The sequence below is a fragment of the Poecilia formosa genome, unplaced genomic scaffold (genome assembly GCF_000485575.1).
Source record: "Poecilia formosa unplaced genomic scaffold, Poecilia_formosa-5.1.2 Scaffold60, whole genome shotgun sequence".
In the NCBI taxonomy this organism is placed as follows: Eukaryota; Metazoa; Chordata; class Actinopteri; order Cyprinodontiformes; family Poeciliidae; genus Poecilia; species Poecilia formosa.
This window is the reverse complement of record NW_006799999.1, coordinates 457,142-483,274: the sequence shown is the minus strand read 5'-3', so window position 1 is coordinate 483,274 and position 26,133 is coordinate 457,142. Positions and strand designations below refer to the sequence as shown.

The 26,133-nt window shown below is 38.1% G+C and overlaps 1 protein-coding gene across 3 annotated transcripts in view; it reads left to right on the top strand.

Moving 5' to 3' along the window:
- ankrd11 (ankyrin repeat domain 11) overlaps positions 1–26,133 on the top strand; it is a 122,258-nt gene that overhangs the window by 35,206 nt on the left and 60,919 nt on the right. For 2 of the 3 annotated variants that reach the window (XM_007553891.2, XM_007553889.2), the window contains exon 2: positions 4,382–4,497. The exons of the other annotated variant lie outside the window; for it this stretch is intronic. The gene's annotated coding sequence lies outside the window, so the exon portion shown is untranslated. The remainder of the gene's footprint in view (positions 1–4,381; positions 4,498–26,133) is intronic. 3 annotated transcript variants of the gene reach the window in all.

Sequence of the window (26,133 nt, the reverse complement as noted above, 5' to 3'; positions counted from 1 at the left end):
TATATTTTTTTTTGTTTTTTCCCTGGGAAATTTGTTACTGATGCACGATATATCTGCACAGACATCTGTATGGGCCAATATTAGTAATTTATTTAATGTCTGATAGATAAAACTGAGCCAATATTATCAACCAGTGTTTAATTCTTTACTTTTGCTTTTTATTCTGAAGGTGGAGGGAGGGTAATGTAGTATTTGTTCAGTCATCTGACTGAACAAATACATTTTCATATTGGTGCACTCCTAGAAAATTTGTAACTAGGGCATGCACTTAGTTTTTCAAGAAGTTTGTAATGAATCGTGTTCATATTTACAGATTCCACTGTGTGAATTTAGAGAGATGCAAAGATTGCATTCATTGTTGTGGAGACAGATTATTGAAACCTTTTTATGCCTAACACTTTCTGCTAATGGATATGTTTAGTTATATGTTGTTGGCCATTTACTTTGTAATTATGAGGAATTGTTTTCTTTCTCTGTACCTTGATTATTTCAACACATTAGTACTCTTATTCCCACAGGGGAACTCCCCTTAGGATTCGCTAAAGTACAAACACAAAAGCGCATCTTGCTATCATCATCATTACTCCTCAAAGCCATCCCAAAGAGGTCTGGCCTTAATCCTGTTGCAGTCCCACCTGCCACCCTTCCTGTGCTAAATCTGACAACTAGATTCTACTTGCTAGTGGTCTTAAATCCCTCTGTGGTGCCTTAAATCCAGATAGATGAAACAAATGCGGGTTCAGACCAGGGTGGAAGGGGTGTTAACCATAATTACTGGAATGTCAGCCCAACACTGGGCCTCTGTTAAATATCCTCACATGTCGTCCTGCCTAAATCCTGATTAAAGCCCTGTTCTCATTGTATGGCTGCAGAGGGTATTAGGGGGAAGGGCTACAATATTTCACTGAGTTCTAAATTTCTTTTTATGATGTTGTGACTTTATAGTATTTATTGATCATCAAACGTCACTTGCACTATTAATAATAATGATAGCCTTACAATGTCAGATTTATTGTAGCTGCATAATCTAATTTAACTTGACTGTGTTCTAGTTGAGAAGTATTAACATGTTCTCTTTCAAGATCATAAGCAGTTCAAGTTTTGAGATTGTACTACATTTGTTCAAAATTATTTTAACATTGAATATAAAAGTGCTTGTTCAATTTAGGGTAATTTAGAGTAATTTATATCAGAGTACAAATGTGCTAAAACAACAATAACATTGTAGCAATGTTCCTTTAGCATTTTGTGAATTCTTTGAACCAGAACATAAAATACAGGAAACCAGTTGGTACGATGATGAGAACAGATTGGTTCTCTTGTTTTAAAAGAAGTAAGGTGGATTTTTACTGTGGGAATTTTTTAAAAAGCCAGAGCCATTTTCTGGGACTTTTTTTTTTTTTTTTTTTGCCTGTGTCATTTTCACTGCAGGAAACGGGGCCAATCAGATTGTCAGGGAGGTAGTACTTTCTGGATGTGTCCAGACAATATTAGGAAAACAACAAGCTGATGCCGTTGAATATTGCAGTGATGATATCCATTACAATAGCCCCACATTTTCCTCACTACTTTTCATCACAATGTCCTCTTTATATTCACACCTGATGTAGATCTGACAGTAAAATACCATTGTTAAAAAGTCATGTTTTTATTTTAATATGACTTTTAATGAAAGTCATGAAAGTCTGAAGGTATGTGTTCCAGATACTATAGATTAAATAAGCATTGTGTGCTGAAGAGGGAGTGTTGGAAACGGTGTTAGGTTCTTAAAGAGACTTCCTCTTGAATAGACCAATTTGGCTATGATGCAAAGTCAAATTTCTTTTAAGTTGTTTTTGATACATGCAGCATTTTCATAACTAAAGGTAGCATAATTACTTGATTGCTGAATAAAATCACACTGTGCCTGGAAATACACACCCTTTTAGACATCCTGTTCTTTTATTTTTTTTCAATATTTGGACCACGAGACTGGCCTCACATTTTGATTTGTTTTGGGGGAAAAAATCCATTTAAATTTCCAGTGTGTCCTGCAGCAAAAGAAAGCTGAAGCATGAAAAATCTGAATTAATTTAGCCTTTCAAACTATTTCACATGCCCACTTTGCAGTGCTGGTATAGGCAGGAGGCACTTTATCACTAAATTGAACATTTGTTGACTTTCCTTTTGGATTCAGAGACAGATTGTTGTGATTGATGTGATCAAGTTTACAGGAGCAGCATTTGGGTTTAGCTGAAAATGCAGATTTTAAAAATTGGTAACCCATGTATGTTTTGCTCATTCATATAGTGCATTGCTCATTTTTTACATCTGTGCAATATATTGTTTCAGATATCTGAAACATGTTTAGATGATTTACTATTAACTGTTGATTCCCTACAGCAGTGCTTTGCAGATTCAGAAGTTCACTAACCCAATTTAAACCTAATTTAATGATGAAGATGCAATTAAAAAGATCATTTTCATCAGGCTTTGGATATTGTGTCTGGCATAAGACTGGCACACTGTTATGATGGATTCCTATATTTTGTACATTGTGTGGAATTTAAGAAAAACTGGAGGGAATCCATAAATTTAACAGATTGAAGTGAAGCCCGCACAGTTGCATCTCTTTAGCTATTAGATGTTGCTTATCATTCTGCAATCAAACCTTGCTGTATTTCTTTGGGACCTTATCTGGTTCCTTCAAATGATTGGATTACATTGCATGTACCACCTGCTTTACTGAAGTAAAAAAATAAAAACTTTTTTACTACTTGCACCTGTGACACGGATGAATAGGTAAAAACTGAGGCTGGCCTCATATTTTATCTTGTTAAATTTTTACCTCAACCTAATTTTTATGCCATTGCTATGTATGTTTTTTTATTATTATTGCTTTTTGGATTATCAAACATATGATTTTTTTTTTCCCCTGAAGGAAGAAAATATCATAAAGTGACATTTTCTATGATTTTACCAATTGTAGAAATATGACCAGGTTATAAATCTGTTTTTGTATAATGAGTGTGTATTATTGTTTTTAACATCACATTTATGTATTTGCCAAACTACGATATATTTAGGGTCGAAGTATAACACTGTTGAATACTAATATTGGATAACATTGTGTGGCTTTTTCAACATGTAGACGATAGGATTGAGGAGACTAAAAACTAGAATCCATATTAATCATAATAGTTTGGTTTTGGTTGGTTCTCAGATCAGGTTAGAAATCATTTGGTTGCAATCAAAGTTTGTCATTTCCTTTTTTATCTTGAAACATATTTTTGACGTGTTTAGGAAATGTTCTGGTAATTTTTATGTAATGGCATTAATAAAAACAAAGGTTATCGGTGGGCTTGATTGATTATTTTTTGAAACTTAAAATTCTGACAATGTTTCTTGCTAAACATTATAATCAGTTGAATTTTTTTAGTTCAAAGTTTTTGGGCTTTACATGTTTTTTTGTACATCGTCCCTGTTAAATGAACTAATAAAGTAAACTAAACATGGAATGTGTGTGTACCAAAAGGTCAAAACTGGTATTAGCTGTTTCATTAGTCAGGCTGTCTGCTCAAGTAGACAGTAAGAGTGACTGATGTGATCTGTGCTACCGAAAGTATTTTCAGAGAGCTGAATATACAGTTTTCATAAGCCAGCTCAATAGCAGTGTGTAGCAATAAGTGCTGAGCGAGGCAGAACGGTATTACTTTTATCCTCCAGACAGTGGGAGACAACTCTGGTCACAACGGCTCTTCTTATTGGAACTTACTAAAAGAACCCATACATACTCTGTGACAGAACATTTTAGTGCTTTTGAAACCCTAAACCTTTCCAAATGTTGACACCACAACTTTGCAGCGTTTTTCTATCCACAGAAGCCTGGTTGGCTGTGGACACATGTTTTTTTGAAAACCATTGTAAAGTGAAACTAGACTCCCGATACTGTTCCCCCTTTAATGTTGTTCTGAATTCGCGTCAGTTTGTCACTTGTAATTTAGTCACAATTGGCCACAAAGACCATGAATCAATTAAGCCTTAACATTTAAAACTCAGAGCATAAATATCAGCGAGAGCAACCGGGAGTAACGGTTGCTACTCCCCAAGAGTAGCAACCATCTACTCTTGGGGAGACTAGATGGTTGCTCAAACTATATGATTTATATAAAGAACCAGTATTGAGGTTTGTGATTCTGCATAGCTGTATAGCTTTACAGTTCCAAACTTCACGTTTATGTTTTTGTCCATTTTCACTGTTCCAGAAAACTGCGTGATTACTGATCCTGGAGGGAGAAACATGACCCTTTTGTATCCACATGCAGACACATTTATGGCAAAAGAATGGGCGACTCTTTGTGTTGTTTCAGGAATTAATGCTATTTTTTGTCTTGTTTTTCAGGATTGTGGGGACGCTACAGCAGCAGGTGTTTTTTTTTTTTTTTTTTTTTTTCTTGTTTTTTTTTCCCCTCTTGTTGGATTTTAGCCCACTGACATTCTCCCACAGCCATGGAATCGGTAGGTTCAAAAATATCTTTTAGAGAATTTCACATCAAGCCTGTTTCTGCTCCTTTTCTAAGGCTGTTTCTGTCGAGGCATTTTTTAGTAAGCACCTATTTAAGCTTATTCTTTTTGGCTTTCTTGATATTTTTCCTTCAGAATATGGGTTGTGTTGCATCATGTATGGGCAATTCTTATGATGTACCACCTGAAACCTTGTGTCTTACTTGGCTTATTTCCAAACCTATAGTTCTATGATAAATGAACATTATTCAGGTGACATATGCTTTATCATTTAAATATTAGTTTGTGTTTTCACTGTTAAAAGTACATGGAAAGCTTTTCAGAGACGGTTTAATTTCACAAAGGGGTATCTGCCTTTACCTTGTATTGTTAGACATGCAAGAGATGAGATGCCTGTACCAGCAGGCAGGCTGAAAGCACAGTAGTATTGAGCTCTATCCACTGGAATGCATGTATTAAGAATGAGGCTTAGTGCGTGCCTAACCTCTGCTTTTCTGTCCCTTTGTCAGAGGCTGTGTGTGTGCTTGTCTATAAAAAGTAGGTCACAGCCTCTGTAATGCACAACTAGCATGTGTCCAACAGAAGTCCTCTGAATCCCCCAGTGTCTATTTCCCACATACATGGCAGCACGCACAAGTATGGCTTCCTGTTGGTTGTGTGACTGTAGCAGAAATCCCATATAAAGTTGTAGTTTTGGGTGGAATAACTGTGTATATCATGTCTATGTCAAAGAATATTAACACAGCATAAGCAAAGTTAGAGTAAATTTAGTCACATTTAGTGTTATCACATCTCTACTGATATAGTTGTTGAGATATTAATGATAATAGAAGGCAGATGCAATGTGGAGAGATGTCAGGCACATTTAAAGAGGAAGGTAAAATAAATACAATTCATAAATTTGACACCATGAGATTGTTGTAAGAATCAACCAATCTTCATTAAAAATAAATCTTAAATGGCATATTAACATCTGATTACAAAAGCAAAATTAGATGCAGTCAAATTTGTCTCATTTAATATTTGTTTCTCAGTAATGGCAATTTACACAAACAGCTAGTGTTTTGACCTTTTCCTTACCTTTGTATAAATTATTTTTTCTTCTCATTCCCCCTTAATCTATTCGTCTCCTTCCGCCCGGCCCTCTTATGCCTTTGTGGCTCTGCAGCTGCAAGAACTGTTGCTGTTCACCTCTAAGAGTTGTCTAGATCTTCTTTCTATCAGTGGAAACCAGGAAAACTAATCACAAAGCTTATTTTAGTGCCAACAGTCTGGAATACATGTTGCGTGTGCATTTGGGGGCTGGATAAACACCCTCGCATGCACACGCACTCAGTCACACTCACACCAAACCCTCTGCCACTCTCCTCCTCCCATACCTCATGTGATGCCAGTCACATGCTTTCCAGGCAAGCAGCTCAGTAAATCAGAATCCGAGTTTTATTTTTAACTGCTTTAAATCCTCAACCTGGTCTCATGGTTTGACAGAACCGACTGAGGTTGCTGGTGATCACTTGTTTCGTCGTCTTTGTTCTGATTTACTTGGTCACAGCCAACACTCTCCACATGCTGCTCACCTGAATTTTATCACAACAGACCCTTTCTTTCTAACTTGAATTCCTAACATGCGGTTCACTGTCAGTCAGTTATAATTTGACTTAAGGAAGCATTAATGTGAAATGATTTATAGCTTCCTGTAAAGAGTTGCCATCAGAGCTGTGTTTGGAATCAGTGATGTGAGGTATTATCTTGAGATGCACTATATATTGGCATTAACATCATTATCGGCTGATTTTAATTAAAAAAATAAATAAATAAAAAAGTTAAATATCAGTATTGGTCCGATAAGTAAAATTGGGTAGATATTAATAGCTTATGTTTGTAACAATTTGTTGTTGTTTGTGTTTCTGGAAGTGGAGGGGGGGCAGAATGTTGATGTAGGTTTTTCTGTGGTCACAAGATTGTGGTGTTTTTAACTGAGGCAGAGAAGAACTGCCAGCGAACTGGTCGTTTTTTCAGGGTTTCAAAAGAATGGGGAGATATACTGAATCTCATTTATTAGTCACAACTACATTGTTAATATCGGTATCAGCCCATATTGTTATATCGCTGCATCCCTAGTATAATATCTTTTTACTTGCTTCACGTAGTCTGAATATATATTGCTTCAGTTATTTCCATGTAGACTGTTTGCACAGAACTAGCAACTGTGCACCGTAGCCGATCATTAGTGGTTTTTCTTTTATTTTGACTGTAATCTTTCAGCAGTGAAGCTCAGAGGGTAGATGTCGGTGAGTTCGATTTGGTGCAGATGAAAGGCTAAAATTCTTGTAATCTCAGACCTCTACTGCTTTTCCTCACAGCTCCTCTTCTATCTCCTCCTTTCCTTCCAAAGCAGGGCTTGTTCCTCAGGAGGGATTAGTGTGAGCAGCAGATCTGAACTGGAAAGTGGGGCCTGCCAGTCACATTACATAACTCGCCCCCGCTACTGCGGCTCTGCCTGGCCTGGCTGGAGCGACGACCATAAAAGCTTTGTTTTCCCAACCTTCCCTTTTTCCTTCCCCTGTGCTGCTCCTCCCCCTTCCCTTAGAGGCAGACTGCATACTGATGTTTTATAGAAGCAGTCTGTTTGCAGGGAACAGGCGAGCCTCTGTGGCTCAGAGTGTGGAGGAACACGCTAATAGCCAGTTGAATGGCACGGAGCTTACATCTTAGGCAGGGGAATTTCAGGTCTACTGTTGGTCATACAATTTCAATGAAATGGGTTGCAAGGAGATGCTGCACTTGGCTTTATTGCCTGCCAAGGGTTTGGATTTCAGTATGTCCAGTGATTGCACAGAGGCTACAAGTTAATTCTGTGTTGAATTTCTCAAGGTTGACAGGCTGTAAGACAGTGTGAGAAAGAATTCCCGTTGGCTGCTGCTTCTCCTCTTTTTTTTTTTTCTTTTATCTCATCATTCTCATGGAGTAGAGCTTGCTCTTTCTACCTGGCAGTTTAGCTCTGTTGTTGGAGTTGGGGTCCAAACAAAGCTTGAATCTTCACTTGCCTTAGAATTTGATTGTTGCATAGTTGCAGTTTCTGTAAAGTTCATTGGATGAAAGCACTCACTGCAGCTCCATGAGTTCTCACTCAACAAACAAGGCTGTAAATCCTTGATGGAAAAGTTGCCACAGATCACCAGTTAAAAGTTTGCTTCAATTGTTAACACGGTTCCCTCTGCTATTAAGAGTGACATTTAGTGAGCAAGATAACTGATTTGCTGAATGAATTTTAGCAAACACTTAACTGCAACATTATATTGTAATTAACTATGCCTAAATGTTACCTAAATACAGATGGTAATTTCTGGAGTAGGACGAAACCTTAAAGCCGTTTAGCTATGACCTTTTGACCTGGCGATCTGAAGTATTTCTCTGATTTTCATTGTCACATTCTTTTAATGTAGCTACATAAACGGCATCTGATTTGGTCTTGTTTATCTAAAAGTGTATTTTGTATACAGAAGTTTGTCATAACCATAATACTGTGTTTGAATGCCACCTATTTTTTTAATTTAAATAAACGCATTTGATACTATAAAAATCAATGTCCCGTGTTGGGGGTACACATAAATCAACCGCAGTATCACTTTAATAATATTAAAGATGATAATATTACAAAACCTCTTTATTGAAAAAATGAGCAAATGTTTCCCTGACTATGGTGCTGCGCTGCTAATAAATATCAAACATATTTAATTGGTTTTGATATGAGGCATTCATATCTTGTGTAATGCAACTATGCACATAATTAAAATGGAATACCACAGTTACTTGGCATTGTCAAATAACTTATCTGAAGTGATTCATCTCACTATCTGTGACAGAAAATTATCTTAATCAGTGAAGATCATTTATTCGGAAACATAAGACAACTAAATACCAACACATTTTTGTATTCTTATATATTTTTGTCTTACCAATGCATGGGGTTTTGATCAAACTATTGTATTAAAAAAATAAAAATACATGATACACATTTAAGTATTACTAGATAATTATTTTCCCCTTTTTTGCAGATGGAGAATGATTGATTGGTAGGTGCTGCCTAGCACCTAAAATACATGGCAAAGGACAATCATGTAAATGGTAGCTATTGATGTTTGAACAATTTAGGCCCATAACTGCTTGAAATGTTGGTGTTCTTTGAACCCCTTCAGCTAGAAGCTTGTTTGAAAAATGGGTTTGAGATTATAAAATAGTCCTATTAATTTCCATGCTGCATCGCTGTAAAACTAATCTGAAACAACACATCTCAATGTGATGTAACTTGAGTCTTATTTCCTTTTAGGCTTGTCAATATGATTTAGACTCCTTCGTTACCTTTTTTATCTTGAAATGAAAAAAGAACACGATTTATGTAACCACATTAATTGGAGTAACACTGCTCGTTATGCCGGTTCACAGTAAATATGCAAATCGGGTAATCATCCGCTCCCCTCTAAAATGTAAAAACCAAGATTGTCAAGGACTCCGAGTCTCTGGCTTGCATTTGTATACAATCTTGGCTACATCTCTGCATTTGGAAATGGGATTGGGTGTTCTTTCACTGCATCAGACGAGAGCCAAGTTCCCATCAAAGAGTAGCTGCTACACCAAAGACTGTGTTTAGATGTGATGGCTAATTTTAGAGCTGCTAGGCCCTTGTCCAAGGTGGTGGAGGATAAGATAACATTGAAGTAGCCCTCCCTCCCTGCACGGTTGGGTTTTGTTTGTATACCCAATAACTCTCATTCAGCCCCCTGTGGATGTGGTGAACAAAGACCTGTTTGTATGTTTACAAGAAAATCCTATTCATGCTTTCACCTCTCGATGAGTTTCAGAGCCCACTAAGAACTTGACAGCTGCGTGTATGACCTAATAAAAAGCCTTTCAACATATCGCAATGTCACCTGAACATGCTGGTTTCATATTTGAATAAGTGCGTTGGACCTTTTCTTCTTCTGCTAGTTCTAGTGTACATGGCTAAAACCTTTTCCAGATATTGAAGGATTGCTTTAAAAGCTTGTGATTACTGCCATTTTTTTTTTTTTTTGGTGTCTCATGGGGCCAATAATTATTTGAACTTGACGATTGTTCCTTTCTCTGTGAATGGTTATAGTATCACAATTAAGTATTGTCATTAAAATCTGAATAATAAACCAAAATATCGCAATTGAGACAAATCAAAAAAGCAATGTGTAGCTTCCCAGATGTATTTGGTGCTTAAAATGTTTCCAAAAAGTTTAAAAAGACTTCTGGTTTTACAAAAATCGGGCCATAAAAAATATTTTTGGGTAGTAACATTAAGGCATGCCCTCACACACAAAACTACTAAAATACTTGGTGATGTACTCATTGAACACACACGTAGCAGAGCTGTCCCAGCCAGGCCTTTCTCCCATGTCCCTCTCACAGCCACAGAGCAGTGACCTTGGTTTCAAGTAGCTATACTCCGTTAGAAAGCCAACACCTCTCTGGGGATGGGCTGACCTTGTTGTCTGACACACTGTAAGTCTGCACGCCCCTCTGTGTGTCTCTGTCTTTTATTCACTCACTGGCACATCAGTAGCTGTAACAAGTCATTCTGCCTCAATTTCAGTGTTTCAATATTGGAAAACCGTCCTGTAAGTGAGCAAACATCTTTGTTTTGTAGATTAAACACAAAGATAAAGAAACTGGACGTTGAGCAGGTTGGGGCCTCTCCCTAACCAGGTGTTTCTTCTGTAGCCTTCTTGCTCTTTCAGCAACAGCATACTCTGTTTATGAGGATGTGAAGCAGTGCACGTTGTCTCGCACCCCACTCTTTATGCCCATCTCTCTTTTTTTTTTTAATTTCTTGCAGTTGTGTGTCTGCATGCAGTAAGTGAGTGAATGGGTTGAGACATGTTTATCCACTTTGTTCAAGCCTTACCAGGTGGATAGTTATTATAGAATAGTTTCCCCCTCTACTATAATGGTTATGTGTCTCTCTGAAACAGCAGTAGCACTGTTTAAATAAACCATCCCTGGTAACTGTAAACTGCAGAGAGTTAAGGCATCACATAAAAAAATTAACAAGTGTTTATTTTTTTAGAAACACTTTTGCAATACTTTACTTCCTCTATAATTTTATGTCCTGTAGGATGATGTATCAGAATGCTCTTTTCCTTGGTGGACTGTTTGTTTTCTCACATACAGCTAGCTGTGTGCATCTGAAGTTATAAATGAAAATTTGAGTTGGAAACAAAAATGTGGGTTTTTTTTATTTGGTTGCTTAAAGTCTGAAAGTGTGCAGTCGCCATTGGTTTACTTTTTGTTGCAAAACCCTGAGCTGGTCAATTAAGACCTGTTAGAATCTGTCCAATTTCCTTTCCTCAATCATTCACACAACAACAGAGCCTCTTGTTGCTTCGTGGACTTCTTTACAAATTGCATGTATTCTTTGGGATGTTTGTTGTGACAGTAAATCCAATGAGGACACTTTATTTCACATTAAGTATTTGCATGAATAGTTAGAAATGTTGTCAACAAAACAAAGTTTTGGCACTTCTATGGCTGTTAATCAAAATGCCAATAACTTCTATTGGAATCAGAATTATAATTTAGTCTGGGGGGGAAAAAAAAGCAAAACGATTCCATCTTCACAATGTCCCCACCACTCTCCATAGACTCTAGCATCTCAGACACAGGCCACATGTATTAGCACGAAGTGCATGAATGTATCACACTTAAAATCTGATCATAGGAAATGTTGCATGCAAGTCTTCATTTATGACTGTGATATTACACTTATTGTTGTTCTAATGATGATCGCAAAGCTGATTTTGTTGTTGTTTTTAAGACATTTTCTTGTAATGCACTTGAGCTTGAATAAAGAAATTGTTCTTTATTACGTTACCTTTTCATATTTTGTCTAATGCTCCTGTATAATGTAGATTTTATTCAATCACAGTCCACTTATCACACTAATATGAATCAGTGATCTGCAGTGTAATTTTCTTACTTTTAAAAGACTTTTAAAAATTTTCTATAAATATGAACAATATGAAATTGATACTGATCCTGAGTACTTCAATAACTATGTAGATAATTATCAGCCTATACTTTCATAACTATTTTCGTTTCCTTTGTGACGATATCCACACCACTCTGTAAAGCTTGAGTCTCTTAGAGATTAAAATTTCCACCATGTCACCATCAAGGGCAGTGAACGTATGTCCAGCTAAGCAAGGCTGGTGACATCAACTATATCACCCTTTGGTAACCTAGCAACAACCTGTTGAGTAACTTGTGCAGCAGTGGTTCCAAGTTTCACCACCATGCCTCATAACTACTTAAAAATAAAATGGCGTGGGGTGAAAGGAGAAAATAAATACAACAGCCTAAGAGGAAACAGTGGAAACATGAGAACATCACCAGGAAAGGTGATGTTCTCATGTTTCAGATAGTTAAAACAAAAAATTAATCGATAATCATCTATCGACTTATATAAAACACTCATTGTTTTTCAGTCATGATAATGTCCTGCTCTGGTATGATCTTTGGAGCCTGAACTCTCAGACGTATCATTGTTTGGTAAACATGAGGTTGCACAATCACTAGTCAGGATTTGCAAATCACCATCTTTTACCTTCTTTTTTCTTGAGTAGTTTTTTTTGTTGGGTTGATTTTGTTTACGTAGAAATAGTTGAGCTTTTCATTATTAAATGGGCATGTGTCCCATTTAACAGTGTGTAACTTCGAATGGACTTTGAAGTTGATCTCAGCACCATGTGCACTAGGGTTTGTGTAATTACATTCTCAGCCTGACCAATATGTAAGCCCATAAGTTCATTTAAGAGCATCTAGAAGTTTTTCACTGTTTTAAATACAAAGGACATTTCTAAAATTAGTCTTATTTTAGTTTTGCTGTGTACAGACTCGTTTTACCTATGTGTTTCTATTTTGTAACAAGCTGCATGTTGTATGAAAGTTAGTTTAGGGCCAGCAGCTAGGCAGGCAGATGTAGCAGATGGACCTGTTTGGACATAATAATTCCCATGCCACCATATTCTTCCAGCGTTTTTCCACCTGCATGGCTCTTTGCAGATGACATCAAAGGGAGCAGAAGTCCGTGTTCAAGTGTGTGTGTGTGTGTGTATGCTTTCTACAAAAAAGGGAAAATGGACTTAAACCCAGGACAGTGAAAGAAGTCTTGCCTAAGCAGAATTTTGCTTACAGGCCGTGTTTCTGCCTCTGCGCTGCCTGTCAGGATCCACTCTGCCTTCTCTCTCCAGCTCGTTCTCCCTCTGGTGCACTCTGCTGTCTGATCTCTCAGCCAAAGAAGCACTTTTATTTTTTTTCCGGCGAATGTTTTACCTTTTCTGGTATATACTGTACTGTGGAGTCAGTGCAGCTTGTTAGACCCTATTGCTTACTGATACACAAGTGTTTTAACCTCCCAGGCGACGGTCTTGTTGCTCTGAATGTGTTTGAGTGTTTGATGTTTCATTAGGGTAAAAAGAAATACGATTTTAGCAGATTTTATTCTTATAAACTGTGTAGTTATCAAGGTAACATAAGCTTTATACCTTAACCCTACAAATACAGTAGCATGCCACCATTGTAAAGCTTATTATGGAGGCTACAGCAGATACTTGAGCTATGTAGAAAGCAGTGTATTACTTAGTGATTACAGGCACAAATTTTTATGGTCAACACTGGTATGTTTCAGATGCACAGTGGCGCAGTTGGTAGCACTGTTGCCTTGCAGCAAGAAGGTCCTGGGTTCGATTCCCGGCCCGGGGTCTTTCTGCATGGAGTTTGCATGTTCTCCCTGTGCATGCATGGTTTCTCTCCGGGTACTCCGGCTTCCTCCCACACTCCAAAAACATGATTGTTAGGTTAATTGGCCTCTCCAAATTCTCCCTATGTGTGATTGTGTATGTGCATGGTTGTTTGGCCTGTTCTGTCTGTGTGTTGCCCTGCAACAGACTGGCGACCTGTACAGGGTGTATCCTGCCTCTCGTCCCAAACGTTCACTGGAGATGGGCACCAGCACCCTTTCCGACCCTACCAGGGACAAGAGTGTACAGAAAATGGATGGATGGATGAAACAAACAAGAAATGTTTCTATGTGTAGAAACAGTTTTTTATGGAGTTGGCAAATGTTTACCTTCTTAGCTAGGCAGCTAATAGCAGCCAGGAGAGGACTGCTCTTGTAGTTTTCCTCTGAAAGCAGTGAGAATAAAAAAAACATCTTAAAAAAGCCTTCCTCGTGCTGTAATAATGTTCTAAATAACCTACATTTAACAGTTTATGCTCTTTAGTTGTTGAAAGATTCCTCCGATCAGTGAACAAACTCATTCTTTCCATCAGCGCACTAACTGAATATAGTTTTATTGTTGTTTTCATTTTAAAACTTTAACACTAAATATCTATGCAAATCTTAATGAAGGTAACTCATTAGGACCAGAAGTCTTTGAGCCCTGCAACATAAACGTTAATACATTTATCTGAAGGAAGATAAACTAAAGAAAGCTGATGTGTGTAAAACCATAAAACTGACTTATTTGTGACATTAGTCCAGGTCTCAGTCTCAGCTTTTACTGCTACTTTGATTACATTTTCAGTATATTTTTATACTCTCTGTTAGGACGGTTAATGAAACAATCACCATTATGACACATTTGAGGTAAAACGCATGCAAATGGGCTGTACATCCAAATCTGTACATCCGAGGCACTTGAGAGTTGCGCCGTTGGCACAGGGGTGCTGAGTTCTGGTTTAATGGAGAATCAATGAACGATGAGTAAAGTTTCTGGAAGACTCTCCCTCTACTCTAACTACTCCAAAAAGAAAACCTCAGGGAAAGATCAATATAGAGTCTCCCTGTTTTACTGGGGAAAAAATTGTGCAAAAAGAATGTATTTAGTTTTGTTAACTTGTATTTTAATTTTTTTTTTTTTTACCTGTTCTGGATTTCTGCCTACATTGAGCAGATGTGTGCTAATGAACAGATGCAATCAGAAATCTTCCAGACTTCTGTTTCCACCAACAGTCTGTCCGTTATCACCACACCGACTCCTGCTGTAGTCGACCTAAAAAAGTGAGAACAGATTATGAAATCAGGGTTAGCAGGACAGAAACGTCTGTGGTTTTCCCCAGCCCTCCGTGACTTTCACTGGAGTTGTCCTAAGTGTTGTTACTCATGTAGCTAATTCAGAACAGCAAGTTCATAATTTGTGGGTTTCTTGTTTCTCAACTATCAGTTATTAATTTAGCAAATCCTTCCAAAGAATATTTTAGATTTTATTTGGTCATAAGTATTTTAAAATTGTATTTACATTTTAAAAATGCCATAATGAAATGGTTAAAACACAACATGGAAAATGCACATAGAAGAGGTGACCTCACAGGGCATGAGCTTCAGTAGTCCAATGGTCTGTAAAACCTTTTAAAATAAGTGAAATCAGAGGAGGACTGTTTGAAAAAAAAAGGGTTTCAGACAATTGTGAGAGAATTGTGCATCTTAACCTTCACTGCCTTGGTCTTATTGTTTTCAGACATGTAAATGATTATAAAAAGGCAGTAATAAAGGCACGAGAGGGAAAACCATGTGATTTAGAGACACCTTTTCTATAGGTATTTTGTAAGATCATTGATTGCACTTAGGCACACAAATTGCTAATGACATACAAAGCAAGTTTTCAGGGGGTTTTCCACAGCGGTCATCAGTATAGCTCTGCTTTTGTTTCTTCTGCTGTTCCCCATCTAGTGGAAAGCAAATCTCGCCTCTTGTGACCTTTGACTAATGTAAGTGCATTGCTGCGGCAGTTTCACAAGCTCCACACCCTTGATATCGGGCTTATATCAACATATTTTTAGATATGGAACAAAGCTGTCTCTGTTGCTGAACGAGCAGATATTGTTCATTCTTTACATGTAGGTTATGAAATTGAATACTGTTAAACACGGCCGTTATGACCCATTTGTCTGCTGTTGGCTAATTTATCCAAGTTACTTGCTCTTTTGTTTTGCCAACACAGATACATAATGACTGAAACCATACTACTATCACTGCAACATCAACAGTGATGTTGCAGTGATATGCAGTACAGTGTGTACTGCATATAACACACTGTACACACTATGGACTAATAGTATGTGCATAAATCGTTTTTCTTCATATATTATTTTATATATANTGTCTGCTGTTGGCTAATTTATCCAAGTTACTTGCTCTTTTGTTTTGCCAACACGGATACATAATGACTGAAACCATACCACTATGACTGCAACATCAACAGACCGAATGCTACACTGCATATAACACACTGTACACACTATGGACTAATAGTATGTGCATAAATCGTTTTTCTTCATATATATATATATATATAGTTAAAAAGTGGATTTTAGTATCGTAGTCGGACCTGTAAATGGATAAAAAAGAAAAATCTAGAAATTCCTAGAATATTTGTTTCATTGTTGGCTGTGACCCCTCCAAGAAAAAAAAAAGTAGATTTTTCAGTTTAATTTTAGCTGCCTAAATTTTCTAGCAATGTATTATTTTTCCATCTCATTATTCAACATTTGCTCCAGTTGTGAGGGTTATATTTAGAAGCGTTGTTGGGTAGAGCAACACTCTATTGGTAGCAATGGTATTCAGTGGCTTATTCTGCACAGGCATGTTTAAACACTTACTGTCCTGCAACTGCTTGTGTCTTCCTGAGTCAATCATTGTCCATTGTCTTTTTTATTTTTTTATTTTCGTATTATTATTATTTTTTTTATTTACTCAATAACCATTCTTTCAGTTACATTCAACTCTGTAATAATGACGAGCAGAATATTTCGCTTGCCCTTGTAGGAATATAATTTTTCTCCTGAGCCAGTAAAACGAGGCTGAGTGTGTAAGGCTTGGTCACTGGCCTGTCAGAGGAGTTTCATGGGAAAACCACAGCTTATGCTTTATTCAAGCAGCAAAGAAGTGCAAAAATAGTTGTTTTGTTTGTCTTTTTTGTAAGACGGTAAGATGCTGAGGTATTACGTTATTGGCTAAATCCATTTGACTTCACCAAATATTCCCCTCTCAGCCTAAACAAAATCACATTGGTTTGTGGATCAGTGATTTTAATTAACGCACCATTATCTACCTTTAGCAGTCAGTATAGGTTTATATTATCTCTACATATTTAGAATGCAGATTACAGATATCGTTTTCTTTTCATTTTTCCCACCATGTATATCCAGAAGGGGAAAGTGACTCACACTCATCCACCCTCCCATTTAGAGAGTTGATGTGCTTGTTAGGAGCTGGTAGCTTGTTTGTGACAGTGACGTGTTCAGATAAGACATCGGAGGTGTGTTTACTGTCTGTTTTATACCCTCCATCTTTTTCTGCTGCTCCTATTCACATCTCAAAGCTTCAAACTCGCCCACAGAACGCGCTTAGTAGGATATAGTGCTTTTATTTTGTGAATAATATAATGACTCATAATCCTAAATTCAAGAGTTAAACAGTGAAGGCCAAATGAATAAACACATGTGGAAATGCAACTCTTTTGTTGATATAGATGATTACTAAACCTTTAATCTCCTGGTGGCATTAAAAGTTAAGTCTGTGTTTATTTTGCTTGTGCAAGATAACTGAAGTGCGCAAGCAGTCAAAACAACGGTCAGAACTACTCATCTCAAACTAATGGGTAGGCGTTTTCTGCCTTTTGACTTTGAGCATTTTTCATGTGCTTCCTTTTTTCCAGTGATAGTTCCATATTTTAGTTTCTGTAGCTGGCAAATAGAATGAAAAGTTTGGATGTGCAGATTTTGCACCACTACTCTATTTTGGGTCTGTACTGGCTTACCGTGTTGCAGACATTTTTATTGCAGTTTGAAGTGCTGACGGAGCTCTGTGTGGCCGTCGGGCTGTCTAGGCAGTGCGTGTAACATTTCACCTGACTGTCCTGAACATCTGCCATATGCTTCGCAGAGATAAGCACCTTGTTCTTGCTAGAAGTTTCTCCTTCTATTAAATGTCTGTTCAAGGGAAAAAAAAAAAACGTTACACCCTGCTCCTGGCTGACACACATTTTCCAGTTGAAGCACAAAAGTTTCATATTTTGAAAAGAAGGTTATGTCGATGTGAATGCTACCGAGTTGTTCTATGATCCCAGCTGTATTTAGTGAAAGCACACATATTCCCATCGTCTACCTGTATGGTGTGAGTGATAGAAATAATGATTAGGATAAGTATGTTTGTGTGTTTATCATCAAACTAAAAGAGCTTTAATCGCAGCTAAAACTGTCTTCTAATGTGGCTACAAAACTGACTTGGAAACGAAGGTTTTGTTGTTGCTTAGACCTATCACACCTCAAATGGCTGAGGAGAGAATTGGGATATTTAAACGAGTGAAACAGGAAAAGCGATGGATGCCGAACTTCCAACAAACAGATGCTAGAGCTCTATTTTTTCAGCTTAAAACTATGTTCCAATATTGTTATCTATTATTTGTCTTTCACCCATGGCACTTACGGTTTGTCTTTCATTTGACCATTTTAAATATCTTATACTATCTTTAATTTAAATTTGTGTCTGGGAAAGCTGCTTTATTATTAAACTTATCTTACTTTATTTTAAAGCATCTGCACTAAGCCATACTTTTTACAAAGGCTTCGCTATTACCTGCCTTATGAGGAAGAAAGACATTTCTACTGTTTGAAACTATTTCCTGATGCAAGTGCCACTTAACCAGGTTGCCCTGTTTTAAAAATACACTTGGCAGGCTATGGCTGTGGTTTGTAAAGCAGCGGACTGCAGGCTGGCTCTCTGAGCCTGACAAACTCGCTTCTTGCTCTTCTAGCCTTGCTCAATGAGGAGCTGAGCGGAAAAAAACATTAAGTGCCAATGAACAAATGTGATGACGACTTTATTGTAGCTGTAGGTTACAATAAAGTTGAGTTGATTTTATGTTTTAATAAAAAGCTACAAGATCTTGGCTTACATTTTTGTGTAAATACTACTAATCCGTGTTTTTCACTATACAGGTAGAATCATGTACCAGACTGGTACACAATTTTATGTTTTTTTTTTTTGTTTGTTTTTTTGTTATCTCAGTCTAACACATCTGAGTGTGAGGTGTACAGCTACAGTGCAAGTGCCTCAGAGTTACTGCAGAGTAAAATCACAGTTCATGGCTTCTCTTTAAGACCAATCCTGAATTCCTTTCAAAAACTGCACCTTTTTTTTTTTTCCCCATTTCTGAAATGCTGGTGACCTCATGCCAGCTTCACCTGTGCCCCAATTTCATTGTGTTTTTCTTTTTTCTTTTTTTCTTTTTTTTCCCCGTGCTCTGCCTCATCCAACTAAAACCAAAGCCAGAGAGAAATGAGGTCGTAGGTAGCGGTGTGAAAAGAAAGCACAGCACTTGTCTCTGGGAACTAAAGTAGACAGAGAGGGTAATGCTACACCAGTAATACTCTCTGTTTCTTTCTTAGTCTGTCATCTGTGACTTCACTGCTTGGCCAGTAGAGTCGCACAGTGAATCACCTTTGTCTCAACGTAACATTTCTGCACCCTGAACTGTTTGATTGTTCATTACTTGCTTGCTTTACGTAGCTCTTTAGGCCCACGCCAGTGTTGCTGTATTAATATTCTACAAGCATCCGTGGTGTTTTTACATTCCATCAAAGTCTGTAAACAAAACCCTAAATCATAACATTTCCCTTTTACTGTCATGTTAAAGTTGCTCTCAGTGAAGCACTTGGAGTAGGCAGAGCTACTTTTAGGCAGCAGTGTCGCCTACTTTCTTAGCTAAACATGTTAGTGCACTTACTTGCTAAGTGGTTAATTACTATTCATGGTGAAGATTGAACAGCTATGTGCGATTGTATGGGTTTGTGTGATATTGACCGTTAACTGGAGGTCTGTCTCTTTCAAGCCTGAAGGGAACGGAAACAATTAAGAGCTGGGATTTGATGAATGCATGGCCATAATTGTCAAAAAGTAGCATCAACATTTAGAAGAGGGTTAGAAGTAGAAAGAATTGTCTTAAGTAGAAGAAATCTGCTTATGTCTAGCAATGCATTTTTAATCAACGTAAGAATTTTACCCGTTTCCCTTTTAGTACTTTTTGTACATATTTTAGTTTAAATAATTGTGAAAGTATATTTTTTAGGTTTTGTATTATATTCGAACTGTAGAATATTAAGAAAATATTTCATTGTGATATTAATGCAGAATACTGCAATAACACCAGTTGCATTTACTTCTCCCTTTTGTTTCTTTTCCATCATTATAATCTTCCTACCCCCTTCCTACACCCTTGCACTTTAGCATTGTGGATACTAAAATCTTTATCCGATGTTGGCATTAAGGGCAGCATTAGTCCATCCAGCTGGCCAGATGTGCTATTGCCAAGCATTTTAATGCACGGCACCTGGAATATTGTAGCTGACCAAATGCAGCACTTTACCGGGCTTTAAAATTTGTAATATTGTATGCTTAAAATTGCTACGATGACTGTGATTCAGTCATTTCCGTTAAAACTTGTGACATGTTTGACAAAGTGCAGATGAACCTTATTGTCAGTGCAGATTAATGTTCACAAACAGATGTGTGAGGAAATTGGTGAAACGAGCTTCCACATTTAAAATGTGCAATTTGAGAGGAGACAAATCACTGGAGCAGTTCTTGTTGCTTGGAAACATACAGTGGATAGCAACTGCCTTGTTCAGAGTCGAGCGTCAGACTGAGAAGGATAAGGCATATGATGATTTTATTTATTTTTTTATTCTTTGTGTTTGTACCTATATATTTGCTGGGACATTCTTCTCTGGTGGTTTCTGAATCATAGTTGTTGTGCTCTTTGTCGAAGAACAGAGTTGTTTGGTGTTGGCAGAAGAGTTTGGCTTCGAGTTGTGGTGGTAAAGGTTAGCATGAGGAGCTTGGGAATGCATTATGTCAACAACAGTGCACACAAAGATGGCAGAAGTCGCATGTTTGTGAACGAGTGGGAGGCTGGTGGAGCATTGGGTAGCATGTTCTGATCGAGCCGGATGTGTACGTGATCAGGAATGAGATGAGACGGATCTGCTCCTCACCAGTCCTGTAGAGAGATGTTTTACACACACACTCACACACACACACAGCATATGAAGGGCACCCTGCCCTGAGTGCTGGGGGGATAATCTGATGAAGCTCCCCAGCAGCATGTGTGCCCACCTGTTAGTACAGCCCCTTGTTCCCACTTCAATCACTACCACATTACTGAGGAGGGAAAGGTGTGTTTAGATGACTGTGCAACTGTGCTTCTTGAAATCTGAAGCCTTTAAATGTTGAAAAGGTGGCTGGTTTGTTTGCAGTTCTTACCAGATAGGAGAGATGATCTGCAATATTTATTTCACATTTGTGGTTTCCAACTTGAACTTTTCTGTTGTATACTTTGCCACAAGCTTGCATATAGATCTGGGTTTAGATTGGGCTAGAAAGATGTGTTTGATTGCTACAGTGTTGAGGGTAGCAGAGTTTGCAAGGAGGAGTTTTATAACAGAGTTTGCTTTGCAACTCTGCTGAGTAGCTGCACAAGCAAATCCTTTGAGCTGCTCCGCACTTACTAACACTTAAACAGCCTCTGTTATTATTCTGAAACAGACTTCTCTAACCAGCAGGCCTCGCTGCTGTTGGCATGGTCTTTAACACCCCCAGCAGTTGTATAAATTAATCACCCTGGTAGCTAGAAAGGATAGCTGACAGCTGTTGAGTTGCTGACCAGCTGCTTTCCTGCCATGTCAGTGTGAATGTCGGTGTTTTCTGTGCAGCAGAACTCGTTCAGACTGAGCTGGTTGTCACAACGCAGCTCGCTAAAATCCCTTCAAGTAACTAATGCAGAGCAGGGCTCGCTCGGAAATCGGTCAGAATTCCATTTGGTCATGACTGTTGATGAATTTGATATTACTTGATTATTGAGCAAAAAAAAAAAAAAAAACACAAAACAAAACATTTAAGCTGCAAAGTAAAATCATATCTTATTGAAAAATAATGGAACTTTAATCTAAAAAACAGGAGTGATTAATCCTCAACCACAATTGAGGAATTTATTAATACATTTCCAACTGAAGTACAAATATAGAAAAATTCTGAATCCTTGCTGTCTATGATGAAAGCCTGTTTGACTCACCATCAGCAGCAGCAGCAGCAAAGGGGGGGATGGGTATGCTAAAGAGTGGGCTCTGACGTGAATAACGCACAACAAAAGTGTAAAGCAATAAATGACAAAGTGCTGAAGCTATTAAGTAAGGTGCTGAATGCCGAGGAGCAATTTAGATGGAGTGGCGTGTCCTTTCCTTTCTTTGTTGTCTCCGACTCTTGGCTGAAGAAGCCGGCACGCTCTCATTGGTCTCCTGCACTTCCTCTCTGCAGCTCAGCGGCTTTCACACTCTGCAGAAACATGAGCCTGAATAAATTGTCACACGCTCACAGATTATCTTCCCAGGATGTTATTTTGTGCAGGGAGGATGTTTGAAATGCCAGTCACAACCACACTGCCCCCTCCCCCATCATCTCTCCTACACTGTCTTTTACAATGTATCCTTGAGCAGCCATGGATTGGAGCAATCTACTGTTGCTATGGTCTACAGGTGTTTTGTTTTGTTTTTGTTTGTTTTTTTTTAATGTATAAGTATTATTTTTTTAGCATTTGTTTCCCGGCACTGATTGCATCAGTGTAGTGTAACGAGGCAACAAGTAAGCTTTTCTCACCAAACACTTTATGGAGTCTGATTTACAACACAGTTATTCACACCATCCTGCTTGTTCCTTTGAACCAGCCCCTCTGTCTCTCTCAATGAGCATCTTCCTTTTCATCTCCCCTCAGTCCCTTTCTAGTCTTGTTCCCCTTATTTCCTTTTAAAAAGTAACCTAACCTGCCCACCTCCTGAGCTAACAGGGCGAGATGAGCCATTCGAGGCATAGAGGGAGGAAGATTGAGCGCGGCCGAGGCATTGACAGAGTAGTGAGGCGCAGCAGGGGTGTGGGAAGCTAAATATAGAGTGGCTCTTTGGAGTCGGGATGATGTCACGGGCCATGGAAGCAAAGAGAGGCAAACAGGAGAAAAACCTGCAGGGTTTAGAGGCTGCAGTCACTGCCATCAATTGACCAACAGTTACGAGGGACGCACAGATGTGAACATTTTGGCCGACATCGATGCCCAATATAAATATTGCAGATATGGTCGATAATTGATATTTACTAATATATATATTTCATCACCCTTTCCACACATTGATAAAAACGAAAACACCACTGATTTTACCACTGCCTCTCAGTTAGACTGCCCACAATCCTGCGCCGCATCACTATCATTCACATGACCAACCTCCTCCACTCTCCTCCAGAAACAAATGGCAACAAGATGGAAATATTTGTTGTTCACATGGACCCAGTTTTATCAGGCTGATACCAGTCTGCAGGGTCGGACTTAGAATGATATGAGCCCGTAGGCTGTAGTGAGTTCTGGTGCCTCTGCACTGAGGAATAATTACTTTACTAATGCAAATTACCCTACATTAATAGGTAGGCATGCACATTAACGAGTATGAATTTATGCATGGTAAGTTTAATACGTCCTCTAGCTGATAACTCAATGTTGCTCCCAAAGAAATCGACTGTGACTTTATAATTTTCTAATACTTGAATGTTTTTTATATTCACAAAAATCCAAAAATATTAATATAACTCTCCTAATTTGGCCCTATTAGTTTTATTTGAAGTTTGAAGTGTAATGTTAACAAAACATCCATCCATCCATTTTCTTTACACCCTTGTCCCTTAGTGGGGTCAGGAGGGTTGCTGGTGCCCATCTCCAGCTAACGTTCCGGGCGAGAAGTGGGGTACACCCTGGACAGGTCGCCAGTCTGTCACAGGGCAACACAGAGACACACAACCATGCACACTTACACTCACCCCTAGGGGCAATTTGGAGAGGCCAATTAACCTGACAGTCATGTTTTTGGACTGTGGGAGGAAACCGGAGTACCCGGAGAAAACCCACGCATGCACAGGGAGGACATGCAAACTCCATGCAGAAAGACCGGGGCCAGGAATTGAACCCAGAACCTCAACAGCTCTACCAACTGCGCCACTGTGAAGCCCGTTAACAAAAACACGCATTCATAAAATAATAAATAAATAAAAAATCTTTGGAGCCCCTTTGAAAATAGTTGCCATGGTCTAGTCTTATTACAAAGTCTGGCCCAGCTGATATGTTAAAAAATGACTATCGATCAAGACTGATATTAGTGACTTTATATTGTACATCCCAAATAATCATATGCATTACTTATCAATGCTTCAAGCAGCATATTGTGTATTAGTTTTTTTAAACCATGTCTTGTTTTTGCACTTTGTTTTCTCAGTTAGGATTTATGTTTTAATAGGCGTGTGAACTGGCACGTGTGGTACATCTGGATTAGCTGGAATTAAGCAGGTAATGTGGAAAAACAATGCCTGTTTTCATGTTAACATGCATAGTGTGTTTAGCGTTTGATGATTATTCCTTTAAAAATTTGCAGAACAAATCAAAAAGAATGTAGAGCCATTCTGCGGAAACTTCTTGGCTCATACGCTCCACGTCCTTTTTATTTGGGAAGCTTCTTTTCTGCCCAGCAATAATATACAATCTTCACGTTTCTAGTAACAGCTTAATGTGGACATGTAAAAAGCTGCAGTAAGAGGATATGGTAAACACTGAGTGTAGGAAGCAACTCAAGAGATTGCAGTTATTCTGTAAGCACACACATCCACTCCATGTCTTTTGCTGTGTTGGTATTATAGCAGAGCACAGTACTAAGGACAATGGTCACTTCAGGGGCATGCATATATCAGGAAGTAACATTGGACTGACATTTTCATTTGAGGCTTGATTAGTAGTGGAAGGAGATGAAAGCAATGATTCTTGAGCTCTTGCCACATTTGCAATAAGGTCTATAAAAACTATGAAAAGGTTATGTGAACTGTTGCCCTTAATGATATTGTGGGTAGAGTCTCCCTGTCGTCTCCTGAGATTATGTGTAAAAACAACATTGGTTATCCAGCACAGAATTTTTATCTGTCTTAGCTTTTGCAGGGTCAGGGCCAGTAAGGCTTTTATGGCAATGCGGCAGCTGCACCACAAAGCCGGGGCCTATTTCTATTGATCCTTAAGCCTGATGGATTCTTAAGTACAGAAGGCTGGCTTGCCTGGTCGGAGCTGTCTTATATCATCTGCATTGACTCACCCTGCTCATGCTGATAAGCTGTCTCCTTTTCCAGAAACCTAAATGTCAGGTACTTCAAAAGCCATTTTCACAGAAATTACATTTTAATTCACATTTAATTCACATTTTAAAAAAGAGTAAAAATTGTGAATATTTCTAAGTAAAAGACAACTCTTCAAATTGACCCCATTGTACTGGACTCTGTACATTTATCAGTAAACTTGATAAGTGTACAGCCAACCTTCTTTAAAACCTATCTTTAAACTAGGAAGTGTCTGCTTACAATACATCCTTTCTTTTCCTTTCACTATTTCTATCTGTTGATGTTTACCTAGCAACAGTCTTATAGGCCAAATAGCTATACACTGGAAACCTACTTACTTAAAAAGTTTTTTTTAACTAAACATTTGTGGATTTAATCTTAGCTAATAGTTTAATCCTTCTTAATGTCTCAATAAAATGGGAAACACTGTGATCAAGTTTGTCCCTTTTCTTTTGATATGCTATTTTCTCTTGCACATTTCCCTCATGTGTTCATAAAGTAGTGTCTGTCTTGTCTAGGTTTCCAGGCAACACACAGTAAAATGTTCTTGGTCTTTGATTTATTTTCTCTTAGATTGAGAGTGAGGAGAAGAGGAAGCAAGAATGAATGAACAAGTGTTTTCAAAGCTGAAATTCTTTTTTTATTATTATTTATTTATTTGTTAACTAACTTCTGTCTTAGGATTTGGTTTCCTTTGTAACCATTAACCAATACTTAAGTTTTCATATTTTAAAAAGTCAAAACTTAATGTCCAAGAATCATAGCTGCTACCTTTACAAAATGCGGGTGTAAACGTATGGTTGTTTATGTGACAACAATGTAATGTTGACATCCGTCGGTGTGAACAAAACTAGGATGTGTTCCTACTGATGGACTAATTGTGGAATAAATTACAATCTTTGTGGAGATTTCCCTACCAGTTTTTACCTACCTTGGTAAAATCTAGCCCCTTGTTCTATACTTTTCTTAGTCCAAAGGTTTCTGGGCTCTCGACTGCTGAGAAAATATTGGTTTCTGGTGGTGTAGACTGTGTTGAGGTATTATATATTACTCGGTTGCTAAAGTTGCCCCAGGACTTATGTAAAGCGCCAGTTTGACGCTAAGAAGAATACTGTAAATTGCTTGCACCTTCAACAACCATCCTCCACTGAAAAGAGTGAAGTTCCAATACAAATGAGGCAGCTCTTAATGTTAATTCAGTATTTGGAAGTGCGGCCAACAAAAACGTTCGTTCGCCTTCTCCGCTGCCATTTCTAAAACTACAAGCAAACAACATTTCTAAGACGGTGCAGAAAACCAACGTCGTCATTTGCTACTTCTTCTGTTTGTTGATTGCCCTGATCAAAAATTGACCG